The sequence below is a fragment of the Henckelia pumila genome, chromosome 1 (genome assembly GCF_033568475.1).
Source record: "Henckelia pumila isolate YLH828 chromosome 1, ASM3356847v2, whole genome shotgun sequence".
Taxonomy (NCBI): domain Eukaryota; kingdom Viridiplantae; phylum Streptophyta; class Magnoliopsida; order Lamiales; family Gesneriaceae; genus Henckelia; species Henckelia pumila.
This window is the reverse complement of record NC_133120.1, coordinates 7738050-7760072: the sequence shown is the minus strand read 5'-3', so window position 1 is coordinate 7760072 and position 22023 is coordinate 7738050.

Sequence of the window (22023 nt, the reverse complement as noted above, 5' to 3'; positions counted from 1 at the left end):
ATCAGCATGCCAATTAAGTTTATATTTGGAGCATTTTTAGATCTTGAACTTCGTTGTTTATGTTGTAACAACTTTGCGAGCACTGAGGTTGCATGTCCTATGAACCTCATTATGCACTTTAATGTATTGCACGTGAACTTTAGCTAGTTCTGATGTTTTATTTTGCTCTATTTTGTCTCCGCTCGATCAGTAAGATTTAACAGATCGAGCGATGAAAATTGTGCCAAGTTTCTGTTTTGCATTTTAGGTGGCCGCTCGATCGGTTAGATTTTACCGATCGAGCGGAGCTGGTTTCTTCGGGCAGTAGCTTTTCCTTTTATTGCTCGCTCGATCGGTTGGATCTTACCGATCGAGCGAGGTCCTTTTAAAAAAAAATAATTTCCTTTATTACTTTAAGTCTTGGATCTTGTATGCTTAATTGTTGTTTAATCCGAGATTAGTTGTTTAGAACCGAGGTCTCACTGGTACCAGGGATCAGAAAACCTTGTACTTAAGCCTGGAGGTACAAGGTTCGATCCCTGGGGAGGGCAAAAACTCCCCTAACCAGATGGGGAGAAGGCCATGAGTAGAAAAATGGTTGCGGGTGCGTCCCTTCACAACACAGGGGGCCCGCAACCATTTTTCTAATCATGGCCTTCTCCCCACCTGGCTAGGGGAGTTTTTGCTCTCCCCAGGAATCGAACCTTGTAACTCCAGGCTTAAGTACAAAGTTTTCTGATCCCTGGTAGCTCAATGGTACCAGGGATCAGAAAACTTTGTACTTAAGCCTGGAGGTACAAGGTTCGATCCCTGGGGAGGGCTAAAACTCCCCTAGCCAGGTGGGGAGAAGGTCATGAGTAGCAAAATGGTTGCGGGACCCCTGAGCTATGAAGGGACGCACCCGGACCATTAAAGGTTAGGAAATACCTGACCTCCTTGCGGCATAGTGCACTGCAGCCATGATCATGATTGAAATCAAAGAGTCACAATTCAAGGATCTAAGTTCAAAATATTTATATCTATGTTTCAGTACAGTTTATTCAGTTACAACGATTATACTCGACTTAGCCATGCATATGTTTCATTTATGTTCACTACTTTCCTCTAAAAATCATTTATTCAAATTAAGAGCACAAAGTATTTTATTATCAAGTTATTTTTAATCTGTGTGTGCTTGTATTTATGCAGTACTCGTTATCCCTCCCATATTTTTGCTGAGTCTTTTGAACTCACTACACTTATTTGTTTTCAGGTGAGTAGTATTTCATTGAGATCGAGGGGCTAGACCATCAAGTGGTCTGCGATGCGGGCATGATACATCCCTCCGACCTATGCTAGTCTTCCGCATAGCTACTCGAATTTATATGTTATGAAGCATTTATTTTGCTTATTTGTCAAATGATTATGTAATGTTTTGTTAGAATTTTTTTGAGCATGTAAACATTAGATTTTAAAACTTTTGGATATTTGTTATGTCGAATCTCTTTCTTGGGTTCTCGTTCTTTTCTCGGTCTAGTTCACTTGTGTTGTCGGTTGATTATTTCTTTAATTTTATTTTGTTTGCTGTCTGAGACAGGCGGGTTTTCACTTAAACAAATAGGTTATGCCGAAATTTTTTATAAAATTTTCTGAAAAATCCGCATTTTATTTAATTATTATTTTAGGTAGAGTGAGGGTCGTGTCAGTTCGTATCAGAGCATGTTTCTGGTTTGGGTTGTGCCTACTGCCGGTTGCAAGAAACTCGAGAAGTCTCGCCTCAAAGTCTGTAAGTTTAAAAAAATTTTATATGTTAGTCATACTTGGATTGATATTTTAAATGTTTTGATATCATTTTTTTTAAAAAATATTTTCAAAACTAGATGTTTAATTTTCTTAAGTGTGTAATTTAGTGTTTATTTTTGTTTAAAAATTTCTTTTAGTAGTTTAAAGTGTACTATTTGACTGTTTATTTTTATAGTATGCGATTCCAAGTTAAACAGAGTTGGCGTACCAATATCCTTCAAGTTTTAGGCATTACATGGATGTTGTTTGAGTTATTAGGTAGTTATAATAATCTTATGAGATTGTAGGAGTTTGTTGGTAATACTAAACTTGCGTATTAGAAGATTTTAATTGAGTACTATTATTGTAAGTTGTTTTTTTTTATGCTGGATTCTATTCGGATACAACTAAGTGTATAGGTTTCTTAGAAATTCCTGGATGTGTGTTTTGTCAGTTAAGTTAATGAATTGAAGTCGTGCGAAGACTTGAGATACGTAATTTGTTTTATATTATTATGGACAATTTGAGTTTTTCTTTTGTTATTTGGGCAAATATAATTTTTTGGAAATAGTGAGTTGGTTAATATGAGCCTTTCAATTATGTGAACTACTATTCCGATTGTTATTTCTTTTTTCCTTCTTTTGTGCTCAAATCCGTTGCAACATACACTTTTGAGTATCCAAAATTTCTCTGCACTTCCTTTGAACATTTATGGATTCGTATGACATTAATCAGCGTTGAATCCTGCCACTTTGGCATTGGTTGAACTTATTAGTAAAATCTTGTTTATATTTCACACTTCTTGAAATTTTTCTTTGGTTCTAGAGCCACATGTTAATGTCAGTAAGATCCACTTTGTCTTCATTTTTGATGATCTACTTTTGTTGTGGTTGACATCTGAATATGTCATAGGACCGTTGTTTTCCCCTGATTATTGATTTGTGTGGACTTCTCTCGACCGAAGTCACACTGATTGTCTTGATTGTGCATTAATTGTTTGAACATTATTTCATTACCCATGGATGAATGATCACAAGATTTGTATTCTGTTGGCTCATATTTATTATTCATGGAGCCTCCATTATTATTGACTCATCCCTAGAATTTAATTATGAGTGAGTTGTTTTCACTAATCTATATTTTTACTTTAAGCTCGTTTGTTTGAAATGCTTGCATTATTTCATTTGGTATTAAGCATCATTACTTGTGCATTTGTTTCCTTTCATGATCCATCATGGCGGATTATTTGGGTGGATCATAGTTTCAAATTATCATTTCTATTATTGTGTAGAGAATCAACTCGTAACCGCTTAGTAAGTGTTTAGACCGTTGAAATTTAGTATTAGTACTAGATAGAATCCTAAGTTATCGTTGGGTTCTGAGTAAGGACGACTATCAATTATATTTGGTTCTAGCAAGTAGATTGTTAAGTAGTAAATTATTTGAATGGGTTGTTTCAATTTTAAATAGGATCGTTAAGAGTAAACATATAATTTTGGTAAGCTGAATGAGTGAACAGTTACGAGATAGTGAATAGAGTTGTCCCTAGAGACTTTTGGGTACTTTACACTTGAGTACTAAGATTTTGTGAATATCAACTAGTAAGATTAATGCACCAACTATGGGTATAGAAGGATGGAGAGAATATTTAGGAAGATTTCTGGATAAGCTGTAGACTTATTTACCGGTGATATGCTAAGGTACTGGAGGAACAGTTAGAAAGCAATTACGATCGGGTTACAAACCCTTCGAGGTGTCCAATTGTATACTAAGTCCTTGAAATATGAATTCAGGTTGTACATATAATAGTTTGGGAATTTTTGGATTTTTCAGACTTGCGGTTAAGTTGAACTAGGGATTTGGGATATGTCATCAGACGATATGTAAGAATTGTTTGGTAATTAGAGACGATCTAAGACAATAAATGGATAATAAATCGTGGTATAATTTGACTTGAGGTGTTAATATGGATTTCTTAGTCGTTGCGTCTGTGATAGGAAAGATGGATAAATCTATTAGAAGATTTTAATTAAGAATTGAACTTTCGATAGATTCAAGAATGCCAAAGAGACGAAAGTATAAATTGGTGAATGGATATTTGAGGTTTGTTTAGTCACCTATTTGGATTCTTTGAGTTATAGGTTAATACCTTGGAACTGAACAACAGTGGATTTTGACGGTTATGTATTCTTATCAAGGATTGGATTAGATTTATTTATAGAAATGGGTCGACCAATTCTAAGTTGAGAAGAACCATTCGTCCCACTTGAAGGTTAGTTGAGCTAGAGTCATTGTTAAGAAAATTTTAATCATCCTTAGAAGCGTAGAGAGTTGTAGTAAATGATAAGGGATTGAGCATAGTCCGTGATCATTAAGCGTAGAACAGCTAATAAGTGTCATAGGCCTTTAAAATTTCAAATTGGATATTAAGTTGTTCATGAATATATCAATGTTCCATAATATTAAAGAATTGGGAATATAGGGAAATTAACTCATTTTGATGGTCCTTATGCAAATGTTGAGGAGATTGGTAATATGTTTTAACGTTTGGGTATACCGTAGAGTTTTTAGTGATACATAATGGGTTTTCATATGGCGATGTTGTGGAAGTATGGGTCAGATCAACCTTGTATCTTGAGGGCAGTTGAGAAAGAATTGTATAGTTCCCTTAATTTTCTTATTTAGAAAAGTTTAGTGTTTAGACGCTAATAATTTTGGAAACTTGTGAATTTCTTAAGAACTCGAGTTGTATGTGAATTTATAAGTTAAGTTTAATTGGTAAATAGACATTAAGCATAGCTTCGTTGTTAGGAAGTTTTTAAGTTATGATCGAGGTCGACATAAATTATTTATGGGTTATATGAACTCTATTGCCTGGAATTCTGACTTAGGGTATAAGGTTAGCAAAATGTATGTTGTGCAATAACTTAAAGATCTAAGAATTTGTAGGATGGAGAAACTTATCAGTTGCAGTAAGATGACGTTTCTGAGTTTGTAAATTTAGATTGGAAGTAAATTTGAGGAGTGATGAATATTTCGTTGAGGATAAGACCACTTGAGAACATGTAAGAACTGTAAATCCTATATTGCAATAAGAGTTAGTTAGGCCCTTAATGATATAGATATCCGTAAGCATCATAATGCGCAGCGAAAGCTTAGTAGCGTCGACTCGTGTAGGTACTAGGTAAGAGTAGTTGGTGATCTGGTCTATTGTATTTGGATCTTAGTTAGTAAATCTTGAATTTCGAGGACGAAATTCCATTTAAGGGGGGAAGGAATTGTGGCGCCTAAAATCCAATCTACTAAATCGCATGCATTAATTTAATAAATATTAGGATTTTTATTTTTAAGTTTATTTGATATAAATTTCTTATTTGAATTATGTGCTAATAGAATATTTTATTATTTATTCAAATTATTTTATTGTGCAATTTATTTGTTTTAAAGATTTTAAAGGTTTAAGGTTTTTCTTATTTAAATGATTGTTATTTTTAATTGTTTAGTTTATTCATTTAAATGATTTTAACTGTTTAGCTTATTTGTTTGAATACTTTTAATTGTCCAACTTGTTTATTTTAAATAATTTAAGTTAGAGGGTAGTTATTTTAAATTTTTTTAAATGCCTAGATTAGTTATTTAAATCCTTTTAAATTGTCCAAATGATTTTAAAGGTTTTTATTTCCGCTTGTGAATTTATTTAAATTACTTTTAAATGTTGGTATAGTTTGTTTAAATTATTTTAAATCTCTATGTTCGGTATTTAAATATTTTACTCGTTTTCGTGACATCTGAATATTTAAAGTGTTAAATTCCTGGATTTTTATAGCTTGTGCATTTTATTAGTACAATTAAATATATAGACCCAAAGTTGCTAGTTTCAGTAGCACTTTTAAAGGCGAGTAGCACTTTTTCCATTGCACTCACACACTTATATTTTATATGCTTACACTTATGCATACATTCTCAACCTTACACTTAGACTCAAGACTTAACCCTAGCCTCCAACATTTTACACCCAAAATACACCTAAAACTCATGCACACACACTCATACACACAAGAACACGCGATTTTCCCTTTTCTCTCCCAAGGATTTCCATCGGCGCCTTCTTCTTCTCAATGCCACGTCGCCGCCAGCCCTCCATTTCTTTCTTCATTTTCGGCGCAGCACTGCCTAGTCGAGCTGAGCAAGCCGCCCCCTTATTTCTTTGAGCTCGATTTCAGCTCTCATTTCCAGCTCTTGGATCGGCTTCATCTTCTTCTCCTTCAAGCTCCGACAGCCGCCAGCAGCTCTCCATTTCCGGCGAAGCTCCTCCATGGCGAGCTGATCGAGCTGGTTCATCTTTTTCTAGCTCGGTTACAACATATTTCAGCCCATTGAGAATGACTTCAGCTCAACCGAGCTCCTCTCCCCATTTCTGATTTTTGAGCGTGAGGCAAGGATATGGCCCTTTATTTTCTTCATCTAGATTAGTACATTTTGTGTTTCATTTCCATGAAGTTTTCGAAATTGGATAGACATACATATGCCCTGTTTGGTTTTATGCCTTGTCCGAGATTGCTCTTTTCTTTTTTTTTTCTTTTTTTCTATTTCTTTTCATTCATGCTTTGGGAAATATATTATTTGTTGAGTTTGAATTGAGCATTTGGCTTGGGATGTTGATGTCAGGTACTTTCGAAATTTTCAGAATGTGCATCCCATGTGTATTCGAAATTTTCAGAAATGTATATGTAACATGTTTGGTTCGAAATTTTGTGTGATTGTTGGTGATGGTTGGTTGGTGATTTAGGAGCTACCATGGGTGATATTTAGTTCACGTGGTAGCTTTTAGGATGGCTTCTAGTTGGCTTGTAGGTTTTATTGGAGGCGTATTCAAAATTGGGGGGGCAAGGGGCTCGGTATTGAGAAGGGGGCTGTTGACTGCCTTCGAGCTAGATTTAAGGTGATTCAAGGTGAGTTGTAGGGGCTGGAAATGAGGTGGAATGTTGGTCTTGGTCCTAGGATTAGAGGCTTGGGAGATGGGAAGAGTTATAGCTAAGTTTTGGTGAAGTTTGAAATTTAAACTTGAGCAGAATTTTCATGTGTGCGTGAGCTGTCCGGAAATGGGTTTTTAAAACAGGGTTAAACTCGGGTTTTGGTCAAGGGCTCGGGTCGAGAATTAGGTCAAGATGTTAGGAATATGTCGGTTCAAGCGGGAATTAATTCGGTTATCGAGTTTTAGGCATTGGATTGGATAGGTGCAGAATTTTGGATTTAATGAGGGGCTGTCCGGGATTGTGTTTTTTATAAAATGATTACATAGGAATAAAATTAAGAGGATGATTTTCCTACATAGTTCTAAGTGTCATGGAGTCGTGGTTTCAAGCGGAATCCTTTTTGACTAAGAATCGAGCAAGTTACATATTTTACGGGCGAACCGCTCCAATTTGTCTTAAGCGCGACATTATGGTTTAGTTTCCCAATCCTTTGGTTTGTTTCCTAAATCACCATCCCGGTCATCTATGCGTGAGCCATATGCATGATTATCGATAAATGTTTACATGTACGTCATATTTATATATGCATGCTAAGTTCCATATTCACGATTGAAAGAAATTATTTTTATGAACGAAGTGAGATGATTGTGACTATATTTATTGACGTGTATGTGTGGGGTTGGGAGACGTTCTGACCTCCCTTACCACCTGATGTGTATGTGTGGGGCTGAGAGACGTTTTGGCCTACCTTACCAATATTTACGTGTATGTGTGGGGTTGAGAGAAATCTTGGCCTCCCTTACCAAGTATGGGCAAGATGGGTTAGGAAATACCTGACCTCCTTGCGGAATAGTGCACTGCAGCCATGATCATGATCGAAATCACAGAGTCACAATTCAAGGATCTAAGTTCAAAATATTTATGTCTATGTTTCAGTACAGTTTATTCAGTTACAACGATTATACTCGACTTAGCCATGCATATGTTTCATTTATGCTCACTACTTTCCTCTAAAAATCATTTATTCAAATTAATGGCACAAAGTATTTTATTATCAAGTTATTTTAATCTGCGTGTGCTTGTATTTATGTAGTACTCGTTATCCCCCCCATATTTTTGCTTAGTCTTTTAGACTCACTACACTTATTTGTTTTCAGGTGAGTAGTATTTCATTGAGATCGAGGGGCAAGACCATCGAGTGGACTGCGATGCGGGCACGGCACATCCCTCCAACCTATGTTAGTCTTCCGCATAGCTACTCAAATTTATATGTTATGAAGCATTTATTTTGCTTATTTCTCAAATGTTTATGTAATGTTTTGTTAGAATTGTTTTGAGCATGTAAAAATTAGATTTAAAACTTTTGGATATTTGTTATGTCGAATCTCTTTCTTGGGTTCTCGTTCTTTTCTCGGTCTAGTTCACTTGTGTCGTCGGTTGATTATTTCTTTCATTTTATTTTGTTTGCTGTCTGAGACAGGCGGGTTTTCACTTAAACAAATAGGTCATGCCGAAATATTTTATAAAATTTTCTGAAAAATCCGCATTTTATTTAATTATTATTTTAGGTAGAGTGAGGGTCGTTTCAGGACCCATCCTTCTTCTTCACAAAGAGAACAAGATTTCCCCACGGAGATACACTAGATCGAATGTATCCCTTATCCACGAGATCATGCAAATGATTCTTCAACTCTCTCATCTCTGTCGGAGCCAGACGATATGGTGCCCTCAAAATAGGTGACGCACCAAACATCAGATCAATGCCAAACTCAACTTCCCGAACAGGAGGGAAACCCAGAATATCATCTTGAAAAACATCTTGAAATTCATTAATCATAGGCAAATCCCTATACAAACGCTTCCAGCAGACAAATCAATGACATAGATAAGATAGCCTTCCCCACCAGACTCCCTCACCATAAAAAAACCAATGTTATCGGAGGCCACACTCCCTCACCATAAAAAAACCAACTATCACCACCAACCGGGTGAAATTGTACCATTTTCTGGCAACAATGCACTGAAACGCGATACGTGGTCAACATATCAATTCCAAAAATGCAATCTAAATCCTCCATTGCTAATACCATGAGATTCGCTGTCAGAACATTACCCTCAAACTCTAAGGGACTGTAGTAGCCCGTACCCTAATTGAGTAATTAAAGGATTAATGCTAATTAATTGAATTGGGTATTGGACGGATCGGAAGCTCCGAAGGCACGATCGGAAGCTCCGAACAGGATCGGAAGCTCCGATGAGCGATCGGAGGCACCGATGTTATTACGTCAGGCATGACGTGTGGTCGGATCGGAAGCTCCGATCAGGACCGGAGGCTCCGATCACCCCTATCCGGAGTCAACAAAGTGATATTTTGACACGTGGCAGATCAGGATCTTCGGAAGCTCCGATGGCAGGATCGGACGTTCCGATCGAGGTTCGGACGTTCCGATCAAGGATCGGAAGTTCCGATCATTGTCTATAAATAGAAGGCCGAGACTTCACTTTAATTTGCCAATTCCGAGTTCTCCTTTCCCTTCTAGTCCTTTTGGAGCTATTCTAGTCTTCTTAGGCTTGGACCGGAGGTCGGCGAGGCGTTCGGTAGTCGTAGCGGAGTTGTGCCCAAGTTCTGGAGGCATCGACATCAAAGGGCTAACGACGGACGAAGGTATAGCTTTTGCTTCCTATAAATATTTAGGAGTATGCAATAGCTTAGTTAAGGCTTTTAGAGCACTTTAATGATAGTAGTATCATTTGACAGTGTAGAGCAGACTATAGGCGTGGACCTAGAGTTGGTAGAGCTTGCACTGTTTTGAGGTACGAAAGTACTGTTCGAGATATCCTGACTGAGTATGCATGTATTATGTGACCGCATGATTTATATGACATGATATTATGCTGCATTCATTTGCATCTTGCTGTATCTCCTTCGAGATGTCTGTTAGTTGGGTTGTACCCTATCCTGTTAGTGGATGGACTTCCATCGATTTGGGTCCGGAGTTTCCACGGTTATCTCGGTATGGGAGCCACCTCCTGAAGCGACGGCACAGCGTGCTACATACCAGGGCCCGGTCTGTCTCTGTTATCTGATCCTTGACCTCGAGTCTATAGGGAGTTCACTTTGCATGCATGTATACTCATACTCTCGCACTGAGCATTTTATGCTCACGTCTCGTACTCTGTATTTTTTGGACACCCTATTCCATGGGGCAGGTTTGCGATTGGACGAGGAGGGTGGATCCAGGAGGGGCTAGTCAGCGGTTGGCCGGCTGGAGCTTCGCTTAGGTTTTATTACTGTTGTTTGGGTTTATACAGCTATTCGATTTGGTTGTATATTATTGGATAAATTACAGATTCCTTTACTTGGGATTGTATAATGTTTATGGTTTCCGCAGTTTTATTCTGATATGTGTTTTATTAAGTTAATTGCATTCCTAAGTTCTGTTTAGTAGGTGAACCGGGTAAGGGTCACTACATTTATGGTATCAGAGCATGCAAAAGATTTCTTGGGATTTAGTCTCATCTTGAGGTATTTTTGTAGATGTCAAATCGTGACGACCAGAGTTCTCATGGCAGTGTTGGTGGGCGTTGGGGTGATGCCGACCGGGAGCCTCGTCGAGAACGGCGTCATCGTCATCATGACGACGAGCGCTTCACTGTGCGTCGATTCTTAGCTATGGGTCCTAAGCCCTTAGTTGGAGGTGAGTCTCCGGAGGATGCGGAGAACTGGTTAGACCGCATGGAGACGACTTTTCAGACTTTCCAATGCACCGATGAGCAGAAGGTGGAGACCCTTGGCTATCTTCTGGATGGGCGTGCGCGCAGGTGGTGGAGGTTTACTTCTGCACCTTTTGTTACGGCGAGAGGAGTGGCCATCTGGGCCGAGTTCCGCACAGCTTTCCAAAAGTGGTATTTTCCTCCTGCACTCCGTCAGTCGAAGGCAGGCGAGCTACTGAGTCTGCGACAGGGAGCCATGTCTATCGATGAGTATCAGCAGAGGTTCTTTGATCTGTTATCCTATTATCCCGAGATTGCTGATAGCTCAGAGATGAAGTATAATCTGTTCCTTCAGGGCCTTAACCCTGAGATCCATGACCGTGTGGCGGTTGGCGATGACATGTCCTACGAGGGTTTGGTGAGCCGTTGTCACCAGGCGGAGGACAGCATTCGGCGGAACAGGTCTTTCTCTCAGTCGAGACCTGCTAGTTCTTTGGGTCCCCGTGCCCAAACTTTCAAGAAGTCTGGATCTTCTTCTTCCTCTGGTTCTGGAGGTGTTGTTCGTTTCGGTAAGAAGGACAAGTGTGATCACTGTGGGAAGAACCATCCATCCGACAAGTGCCATAGAGCTTCTGGAGCTTGTTTCCGTTGTGGAGAGACTGGTCATATCCGGAGGGATTGTCCACAGTTTGGGGGAGGCGGTTCTGGATCTGGTTCAGGATCGGGTTCTCAGGCCACAGTCTGCTGGGAGTTCTCATTTGAGGCCACGAGCTTCTGGCCAAGTGTTTGCCTTGAGACATGATCAGGCTGTGGAGGAGAATGAGAAAGTCATCGCAGGTACATTTCTTCTTTATGGTATACCTGCTCTTGTACTTATTGACACTGGTGCATCTCATTCCTTCATTTCTGCACGTTTTGTTAAGAGGCATAAGTTACCATGCATTGCACTAGACATAGTGATGTCTGTTTCTACTCCGACGGGCCAATCTGCTTTGGCTAAGCGTCTTGTGATGGGTTGCCCTTTAGAGTTCGAAGGGAACATTCTGTTAGCGAATCTCATGGTCCTGGCGATGGACGACTTTGATTGCATTCTGGGAATAGATGTGTTGACTACCTATCGAGCTTCAGTGGACTGCTATCAGAGATTAGTACGCTTTCATCCGGAGGGAAGTGAGAGCTGGTTTTTCTATGGTGAGGGAGAGCGACCCCCGATGCCTTTGGTATCAGCTTTGAGAGCCTGTCGAGCTCTAGAGTCTGGCGGGGAAGGCTACCTTATCTATGCAGTTGATTCATCCGCTGAGAGTATTGGGATAGAGAGCATTCCTGTTGTGGATGAATTTCCAGATGTGTTTCCTGATGAGATTCCGGGTTTTCCTCCTGCTAGGGAAGTCGAGTTTGGCATAGAGTTGATGCCGGGTACTTCGCCTATTTCTAGAGCACCGTATCGTCTGGCTCCGTCAGAGATGCGAGAGTTGAAGAATCAGCTACAGGATCTTTTGGACAAGGGGTACATTCTTCCTAGTGTGTCTCCTTGGGGAGCTCCTGTTCTCTTCGTAAAGAAGAAGGATGGGTCGATGCGGCTGTGCATTGACTATCGGCAGCTGAATCGAGTCACTGTGAAGAACAAGTATCCGTTGCCTCGTATTGATGACTTGTTTGATCAGCTTCAGGGCACGTCAGTTTACTCCAAGATTGACTTGAGATCTGGGTATCATCAGTTGAGAGTCCGTGATCAGGACGTAGCCAAGACTGCATTCCGTACTCGCTATGGGCATTACGAGTTCCTAGTGATGCCATTTGTTTTGACTAATGCGCCGGCTATATTCATGGATTTGATGAACCGTGTCTTCAGGGAGTATTTGGACAAGTTTGTCGTGGTCTTCATCGACGACATCTTGGTTTATTTGCGTAATACGGAAGAGCATGTTTCTCACTTGCGGTTAGTACTACAGACTCTTCAAGATGAGCAGTTGTACGCCAAGCTGAGCAAGTGTGAGTTCTGGATGGATAGAGTGGTCTTTCTTGGCCATATCATATCTAGGGAGGGGATTTCTGTTGATCCAAGCAAGATTGAAGCGGTACTTAATTGGTCGCGTCCGACGACAGTTGCTGAGATCCGTAGTTTTCTAGGTCTAGCAGGGTATTATCCTCGCTTCATTCTGAACTTCTCTCAGTTAGCTCGACCGTTGACGCAGCTTACTCGCAAGAGTGTGGATTTCGAGTGGTCCTCCAAGTGCGAGGAGAATTTCCGTGAGCTTCGACGGCGGTTGACTTCTGCGCCGGTGTTGGCTTTACCGTCAGGATCTGGAGGGTATGTAGTTTACACGGATGCTTCTCTTCAGGGGTTAGGTTGTGTCCTGACTCAGAAAGGGCATGTGATTGCATACGCTTCTAGACAGCTGAAGCTTCACGAGGACAACTACCCAGTCCATGATTTGGAGTTAGCAGCCATTGTGTTCGCTTTGAAAATCTGGCATCATTATCTGTAAGGAGAGAAATTTGAGATCTTCACCGACCATAAGAGTCTCAAGTATTTGTTCACTCAGGCAGAGTTGAACATGAGGCAGAGACGTTGGATGGACTTGCTTAAGGACTATGATTGCGAGATTAAGTACCATCCGGGAGCTGCTAATCTCACCGCTGATGCTTTGAGTCGCAAGGTGCGACTATCCGCACTTCAGACTTGTTCGATGTCTAGTGCGATTAGTGACTGTTGTACTTCAGGTTATACCTTCAAGCATAAGAAAGGTATGCAGAGTATCCAGATGTTTGCGATATTATCTGAGCCAGCCTTGTATTCGCGGATCCGAGATGCTCAGATGTCTGACTCGAAGACCCAGCGTTTAGCTCGTCTAGCTAACGAGGGTAGCTCGTCTGGATTTCATTATCAGTCAGATGTCTTTCTGTGTTTGTCTGGTAGACTTGTGATTCCGCAGGATGAAGAGTTGCGAGAGAAGATTTTATCTCAGGCACATCGCACTAAGTTGAGTATTCATCCTGGGAGCAACAAGATGTACAAGGATCTACGTACTCGTTTCTGGTGGAAGGGAATGAAACGCAGTGTTTATCAGTTTGTTTCGAGATGTTTGGTGTGTCAACAGGTCAAGGCAGAGCACCGACGACCTGGAGGATTGATTCACAGTCTGCCTATTCCGGAATGGAAATGGGAGTTTATCACTATGGACTTTGTGACCCATTTGCCGGTATCCCCGAAGAACTGTGATGCTATCTGGGTTGTGGTGGACCGACTCACCAAGTCAGCGCATTTCATTGCCTATAGCCGAGAGTACTCTGTGGATCGCATGGCACGGATGTACATTCAGGAGATCGTCCAACTTCATGGAGTGCCTGTGAGCATTGTCAGCGATCGGGACCCCAGGTTTACTTCTAGATTTTGGGGGAGTGTTCAGCGTGCGATGGGTACTACTCTCAGTTTGAGTACAGCCTATCATCCGGAGAATGATGGTCAGTCAGAGCGCACTATTCGTACCCTAGAGGATATGCTTAGAGCGTGCGTCATGGATTTTGGTTCAGCCTGGCAGGATCATTTGCCGTTGATCGAGTTCGCTTACAACAACAGCTATCATACTAGTATTGGGATGGCACCTTTTGAGGCGTTGTATGGGCGACGTTGTCGTACTCCACTCTTCCGGGAAGAAGTGGGGGAGAGACAGGCTGAGGGACCGGAATTTATCCAGCAAGCGATAGACATTGTTGATCAGATCAAGAAACGGATTAAGACTGCACAGGATCGTCAGGCCAGCTATGCTAATATCAAGCGTAGGCCTTTGCAGTTCGAGGTCGGGGAGAAAGTGTTTCTGAGAGTGTCACCTTTCCGCAAGATTCTCAGATTTGGCCTTAAGGGCAAGTTGTCTCCCAGATTTATCGGTCCGTTTGAGATCTTGGAGAGCATTGGCGATTTGGCTTATCGACTAGCTTTGCCACCGCATCAGTCCACTATTCACGACGTGTTCCACGTATCTCTGTTGCGACGGTATGTGGCAGATGAATCTCATATTCTGCAGCGGTTTGAGGTTCAGGTAGACAAGGATTTGACTTATGTTGAGAAACCTCTTCGTATCCTGGATTATAAGGATAAGGTTTTACGGAACAAAGCCATTCCTTTGGTTTTAGTTCAGTGGCACCGCAGAGGCACTGAGGAAGCTACTTGGGAGCTTGAGGACAGGATGCGTAAAGACCATCCTGAGTTGTTTTGATTTCATTCTTTAAGTTGTATTCAGTTGCAAACTATGTAAACGTTTGATTTGAATAAAGAATGTTTTTGATTTCTGTATTTGCATTCGGTACTTAAGATCTGTTTTCGAGGACGAAATATCTTAAGTGGGGGAGAATGTAGTAGCCCGTACCCTAATTGAGTAATTAAAGGATTAATGCTAATTAATTGAATTGGGTATTGGACGGATCGGAAGCTCCGAAGGCACGATCGGAAGCTCCGAACAGGATCGGAAGCTCCGATGAGCGATCGGAGGCACCGATGTTATTACGTCAGGCATGACGTATGGTCGGATCGGAAGCTCCGATCAGGACCGGAGGCTCCGATCACCCCTATCCGGAGTCAACAAGTGATATTTTGACACGTGGCAGATCAGGATCTTCGGAAGCTCTGATGGCAGGATCGGACGTTCCGATCGAGGTTCAGACGTTCCGATCAAGGATCGGAAGTTCCGATCGTTGTCTATAAATAGAAGGCCGAGACTTCACTTTCATTTGCCAATTCCGAGTTCTCCTTTCCCTTCTAGTCCTTTTGGAGCTATTCTAGTCTTCTTAGGCTTGGTCCGGAGGTCGGCGAGGCGTTCGGTAGTCGTAGCGGATTTGTGCCCAAGTTCTGGAGGCATCGACATCAAAGGCCTAACGACGGACGAAGGTATAGCTTTTGCTTCCTATAAATATTTAGGAGTATGCAATAGCTTAGTTAAGGCTTTTAGAGCACTTTAATGATAGTAGTATCATTTGGCAGTGTAGAGCAGACTATAGGCGTGGACCTAGAGTTGGTAGAGTTTGCACTGTTTTGAGGTACGAAAGTACTGTTCGAGATATCCTGACTGAGTATGCATGTATTATGTGACCGCATGATTTATATGACATGATATTATGTTGCATTCATTTGCATCTTGCTGTATCTCCTTCGAGATGTCTGTTAGTAGGGTCGTACCCTATCCTGTTAGTGGATGGACTTCCATCGATTTGGGTCCGGCGTTTTCACGGTTATCTCGGTATGGGAGCCACCTCCTGAAGCGACGGCACAACGTGCTACATACCAGGGCCCGGTCTGTCTCTGTTATCTGATCCTTGACCTCGAGTCTATAGGGAGTTCACTTTGCATGCATGTATACTCATACTCTCGCACTGAGCATTTTATGCTCACGTCTCGTACTCTGTATTTTCTGGACACCCTATTCCATGGGGCAGGTTTGCGATTGGACGAGGAGGGTGGATCCAGGAGGGGCTAGTCAGCGGTTGGCCGGCTGGAGCTTCTCTTAGGTTTTATTACTGTTGTTTGGGTTTATACAGCTATTCGATTTTGTTGTATATTATTGGATAAATTACAGATTCCTTTACTTGGGATTGTATAATGTTTATGGTTTCCGCAGTTTTATTCTGATATCTATTTTATTAAGTTAATTGCATGCCTAAGTTCTGTTTAGTAGGTGATCCGGGTAAGGGTCACTACAGGGACAACCATGAACTAGGAAGACGGGTTGTTCGGGAGGAAATTTTTATTTTTGAAAACTCTTTTATTTTGAACTCTAGTCTATTATTAAGTCTTTATTCCGTTTTGTTAAGATTATTATGAGACTTTGAAAAGTATAACACCAAGTATTCCTTGGCGGCTAGGTTTTTATTCCATCTTTTCTTAAGATTTCTTCTCTTCTTTTGATTTTTCTTTTGTTTTTCATGAATCGTTGTGGCTATTTTCTAGAACTTGGTTGAGGAAGACAATCCCTTGATTTTGTTGTTTGTGAGATTCGAATTTCCATTGTTTAATTATTATTGAGTATCAAAAGTTATTATGATTTATTTCATGTTTGTACGTGAGATTTTTGGATTGATCACCCTAGAATTTTGCTATACAATCTACTGCTAAATTAGAATTCAAATCCGTAATTGTTTGTATAAACTAATTTGCGAAACAACTACGATTGATATTTTCCGCTTGTGAATTTATTAAATTTTAGGAACAACAATTGACTATATTAATTACAACCGCTTGTGCTTGTGTTGTCTAGATTCATGTAAGGCCCGAAAATATTAAATTATTAATTATGGGATTTGAGAATTTAATTCCATATAATAGGCTAATATTGATTTAAGAAGTGAAAGAAATTATAGATTTAATTTCCGAGCCTAAAATATTTAATTTGGAATTTTCTGGATTTTGAGAATTAAATTCCGAGAATTCTTAAATTCAAAGAATAAATATTCGATTTGAATATTTATGGAATTTGAGATTAAATTACATATTTCGGGAATTCAAGAAGATTAATTTTGAAGATACAACCCGATCAGGGACTGATTTGAAAATATCGAAGATTCGAGGACTAAAGAGCAATAGGCCGGGATTATTGATTTAATCCGAATTTATTTAATTTTAATCCGAGTATATTTAATTTGGAAATAGTTAGAGTTTCGATTTAAATTCTAATATTCTAATATTCTTAAATTATTTTCTGATTTTACATTAGATTATCAGCATGAAACGTGTTTGTAGCATAGGAAATTCAGAAAAGGAAAGGGAGAAAATCGAACAGAGGCCGAACCCTCTTCATTTTCTTTTGAGTTCTTGTTTTCAAATCCTCGTAACTTTTGATCCGCTCGTCCGATTTCAATTCCGAAAGATGTTCTGGAATCCTTGCGACGAGAACTTCAATTTGATGTAAGTATTATGATATGTTTGATAGATTTAAAAATCAGTTATGAGCAGAGATCAGAACTTGATGTTAGTTTTGTGTTCATGCATGTTCATTCATTCCGATATTGAAACCGAATCGACGATTTGATGTTGAATGAACTTGTCATGATTTCCAGCATGTATATAAAGAGTTATAGCAGCTGATTGTGTTTAATATGCTGGTGTATGAGGTTATAGTGATGATATATCACACTTTTATGAAATTAAAGAAGTTAACGTCGAATTCGATTTCGTCGGTTACCGATATTTAATCGCTACGCCGTTGATTGATGTTTTGAAGCCGTTTTGATAGCCAATGACTGAGATAAGACCTTCTTTGAAATGTTATCGATGATATAGCATTTTTATTTCTTAGTTTCAGATGAGTTTCGAAGGCTAACGACTCACGACTCTGAGTTGTATCGAAGAAGAAGACGTTGAGGTTTGAAGCGATATGATTGATGACATATTGATGATTTTGAATCGATATTGAAATGATTGAATATTATTGTGAAATTTTCCTTGCAAGCGTACGAGTGTCAAGTTTTAATATAATGATTAAATCAGATATCCATCCCTCAGAGAGTAAAATGAAAATATTAAGTACTTGTAATTAGAATAGTCCAAACTTTATCTAGAAAATCAAACTTTGAGAATTTTGCAATAAAAATAAAATAATTAAGAGATTTAAAATCACGCACACAACTTTCAGATTAAAAATCAATAAGAGAAAAATGGTCTAGAGATATAGATTTCACCTGGTTTCAACAACAATCAAACCTAATTAATTTAGTTTCATGAATTCCAGTCAATTAATAGCCAAGAACACTTAAGTTTATTATTTCCCTCCCCTGAGCAACAAATAATGTTTATCAACTACAATTAAATTCCAATATCCCTATTTAGAATTTACTTGCAGTGATCAATTCAAAACAATGTTCTTTTTAAAAGCTCTGTTAAAATCATACACTCTCCCGAGCTGTATAAATAATTAACAGTGTAGTTTCTAATGTCCTATTCAAAATCCCCTCTCCCGAGCAATGATTTCAAATAAATATTACAAATCAATTATTGATCAGATAATTGAAAAGACAATCAATTCTAGAAAAAACAATTAATCTAGAAGAAATTCAATTCAATAAAATCAAACATTCATGAAAGCGTCTACACCAGGTTCCATCCGACCTCTAGACTCTAAAAATTTAGTTCATAATAAAATTCTGAATAAAACAAAACATGTTCAAAAATCCAAACATATTCAGAATAAAATAAAAGTAAGAAATCAAATCCGTCATCGACGCCGTGTCCGGAGTATCGAACTCCGTCTTCGTTCTTCAGTTGAGCTCCAGAAAAATCACAAACGTTCACGATCAATCTCTGATATCCTCTTTTAATGTGGCGGCTCTCCTTTCCTCTGATAAAAATTCCTTTTTATATTGCTCAGCAAAAGCCCACAAAATCAAGCCCAAGAATTAATTGCCCGATTTAATAAAATTTCCAAAACACAGCGACGGGGCAGGCGCTCAAGTGAAGGCGCGGGCGCGCCTCAATCTCGTAATTTCCAATTCTCCAGTATTCAATAGCATTGCGCGTTAGCTCTTCTTCCCTTCCTCATCAGCGCTTGTTTTAGCGCTAAACTTTTAAGGTCCAATAAGAAACCCAACACTGTTCCTTTTCTTTTCTCTGAACGTTCCTTTCTTATCTTCAATTTTCTCTTCTTTTCTTTTTCATTTCTTTTATTCTTCTTTTCTCCTTTTTCCTCTCATTTCCACATAAAATAAATAATTTCCTACACTCACAAAAACAACAAAACACCCACATAAATCTGCTCGAAACAAACAATTAATAATTAAAATCATATATAAATTAAGTGTATAAAATACACTTATCAATTATAATGAAGATTGATATGAATGTTTGATGCTTTGTTTCAGATTTGAAGCGTTCAAAACAGAAGAAATACGAAGGTATAATGACGACATCACGAGTCAGGGACTTTGAAACTCAAGAACGACTATTCTTGAGTTATCCCGCCAAAATCACATACGTATTTATTGTTTTGATTTGATTTTGTTGTTGTCGATCCATCATAGGTAGTGGATCTTTGATTTGAGTCGATATGATTATGATACGAGACTATATTGAATTGATTCTATGCCAAGGTTGCGGTTAACCTTATTTTCTAGCCCAAAATGACTACGTTAGATGAATATTCATGTCAAGATCGGATACGAATCTTGATGGCAATGAAGTTGAATGAATCAATTCTCGATCGATCGAAAGAAGCGTTATTTACTCTATTTGTTGAGTCGAGTTACATAGAGTCGATATGATTTATTTAACGCTTTTGATATGTTGCTTATACTGAGATGATTTCTCACCGGAGTTTATCCGGTTGCTGCTTTGTTTTGTATGTGTGCATTGCAACAGATGGGGCAGGAGCTAGTCTGAGAGGACGTTGATAGCTCGGAAGCGAGATTTAGCAAGTGTGGACTCGGGTTTTAAGTTGAAAAACTTGACATGAAACTTATATTTTAGAAGCTCACTTTTGAGACTTGGTGTAGCTTGTAGTTTCATGGTTTTTGAGCTATTATTTGATGTAATAAATGCATGATTTGATGTTAGGAACTTGATATATGAATGTATGCATGTTATTAGATTTTATAACATGTTTTAGACTTGAATTTGATAGCTTGGAATGAATGGAAAGGATCAAGAATGGCTGCTGAAAAACAGGGTGAAATTCTGCACAGGAAGCACCCGAGCTGCAGTTTTTAGCAGCCCGAGCGCGAGCCTTCTGTTTTGGAAAAGATCAGGGGCGCCCGGGCGGTAGTTTTTAACCGCTCGAGCCCATCCCCTTTTGAAAAAAAAAAAATTTCTTGATACTTTTTCTTTCCTTATTAGATTAATGATTCTTATTCATTAATTGCCCCTTAAGATTTGAGATTAGCAACCCGAGGCCCCACAATAGGTGGTATCAGAGCGTAGGTTCTGGACTGAGATAGAAGCTGAGTGGGGTAGATTGAGTCACATGCATTTATAATATTGCATGATTGTGCATTACTTGATTTAATGATTTGATAAATTGCATGTGAGTGTGATCTATCTTTGAAATTCAACTGCTTGATTTACTGATTTGTAAATTTTTGAATTTCTTACTGATTTTGTTATAAGATTTTTCTCGGGTGATGTAAGCACCCAGAATCGAAGAGAACATTGTTCTTTGGGTGACGTAAGCACCCCAGACTGACAGAATAGTATGGCCAGACGAAACAAATTGGTATGGTCAGATTGAACAGAACAGTATTGCTCAGCTGAAAGAAGTATCTCTGATTGAACAGAACAGAATATCAGCGAATGAATAGATGTTATTGCAGGTAGAAGTTGGCCTGAAGAACTTGACCAGTTGTTCAAATACCTGAAAGATACAGATGAATGACGTATCAGATTGACTGTATACCAACTTCGAAACCTAACAACCAGCTGATAGATTTTGACGGAGAAAATGATGAAAGAACAGAGGTATATTAATTTGTTGGTAAGTGCATAGAACATGATTTTTGTTTATAGTTCTTTGCCACAACAGATAGAAATGATGAGAAAGAAAAATATACCATCTCGAAGTTGAATATTTTGAATATTGAAGAATGTTTTATTAGAATTTTCAAGCTTACTATAATTCTTTGAATTGTAAATGATGAAAAAGCTCAAGATTGAGTGAAGTAATTAATGGCTTGAATTTGAAGATTATGTCTGATTAAATGTTGACGACTGAAACATTTTATGAAAGACATAGACAGGACTAAGAGAACTTAAATTGACTGATGAAGTAGAATGAATGAAATTGTAGATATGCCACAGTGTATGAGATAATCACCATTGGCTACAATTTTCCTTCCACAAGAGATATGAAAGTAGTTCTTTACCTCTAGTAGACCGATACAGATAACATACATTGTAGAGAGAGTTATCTGGACAAGAAGATGTGGTAGATTATATTTGAAGCAAATCAGGTTTTAAGTTGATTTGAATGAAGAACAGTTCCAGAAATATACAGAGTAAGAAAATGAAAATGCACCTGAGAATGAAATTGCAGGTAACAGATTTATTTTGTTTTAACCTGTTTATGTTAAATGGTGTAAGAGATATATGATAGCGGAAAGCTTATTATATGATGATCTCTGTATCAGAAAAGAGAATTTGTGAATTGAACTGAAGAATGGAACTATTGCTTCGATGAACTGAAACTGAACATGATTGTGTTCATATTGAAATATCTATTTATGCTGCATGATAGATGATGATGCACTAATAGAATACAGATGAGCAGAAGAATTGAGGATAAGAAGCTATAAAATTAGATCAGCAAGAACATAATGTGCATATGAATATGATGATATGAAATAGAATCTCGAATTAAGATTCTGTGATTTCGGTTTGATATATGATGTTTGATTACAGAAATATTCCGAAATCAGTATATTCGATGCACTAGATATGTTCAAGATCTAAATCAGCATTGATAGATATGTCAATGAATAGAGATGACAGATAGATTCCAATAAGAATTTGACTTTAGTTTAAGTTGTGAATTGGAATTGTATAGCGACTTGATGAATTGATGAATTGAATGCTGCTTTTGAGGTTTATAGAATAGATGATGATATGAAAAATCAGTTACAA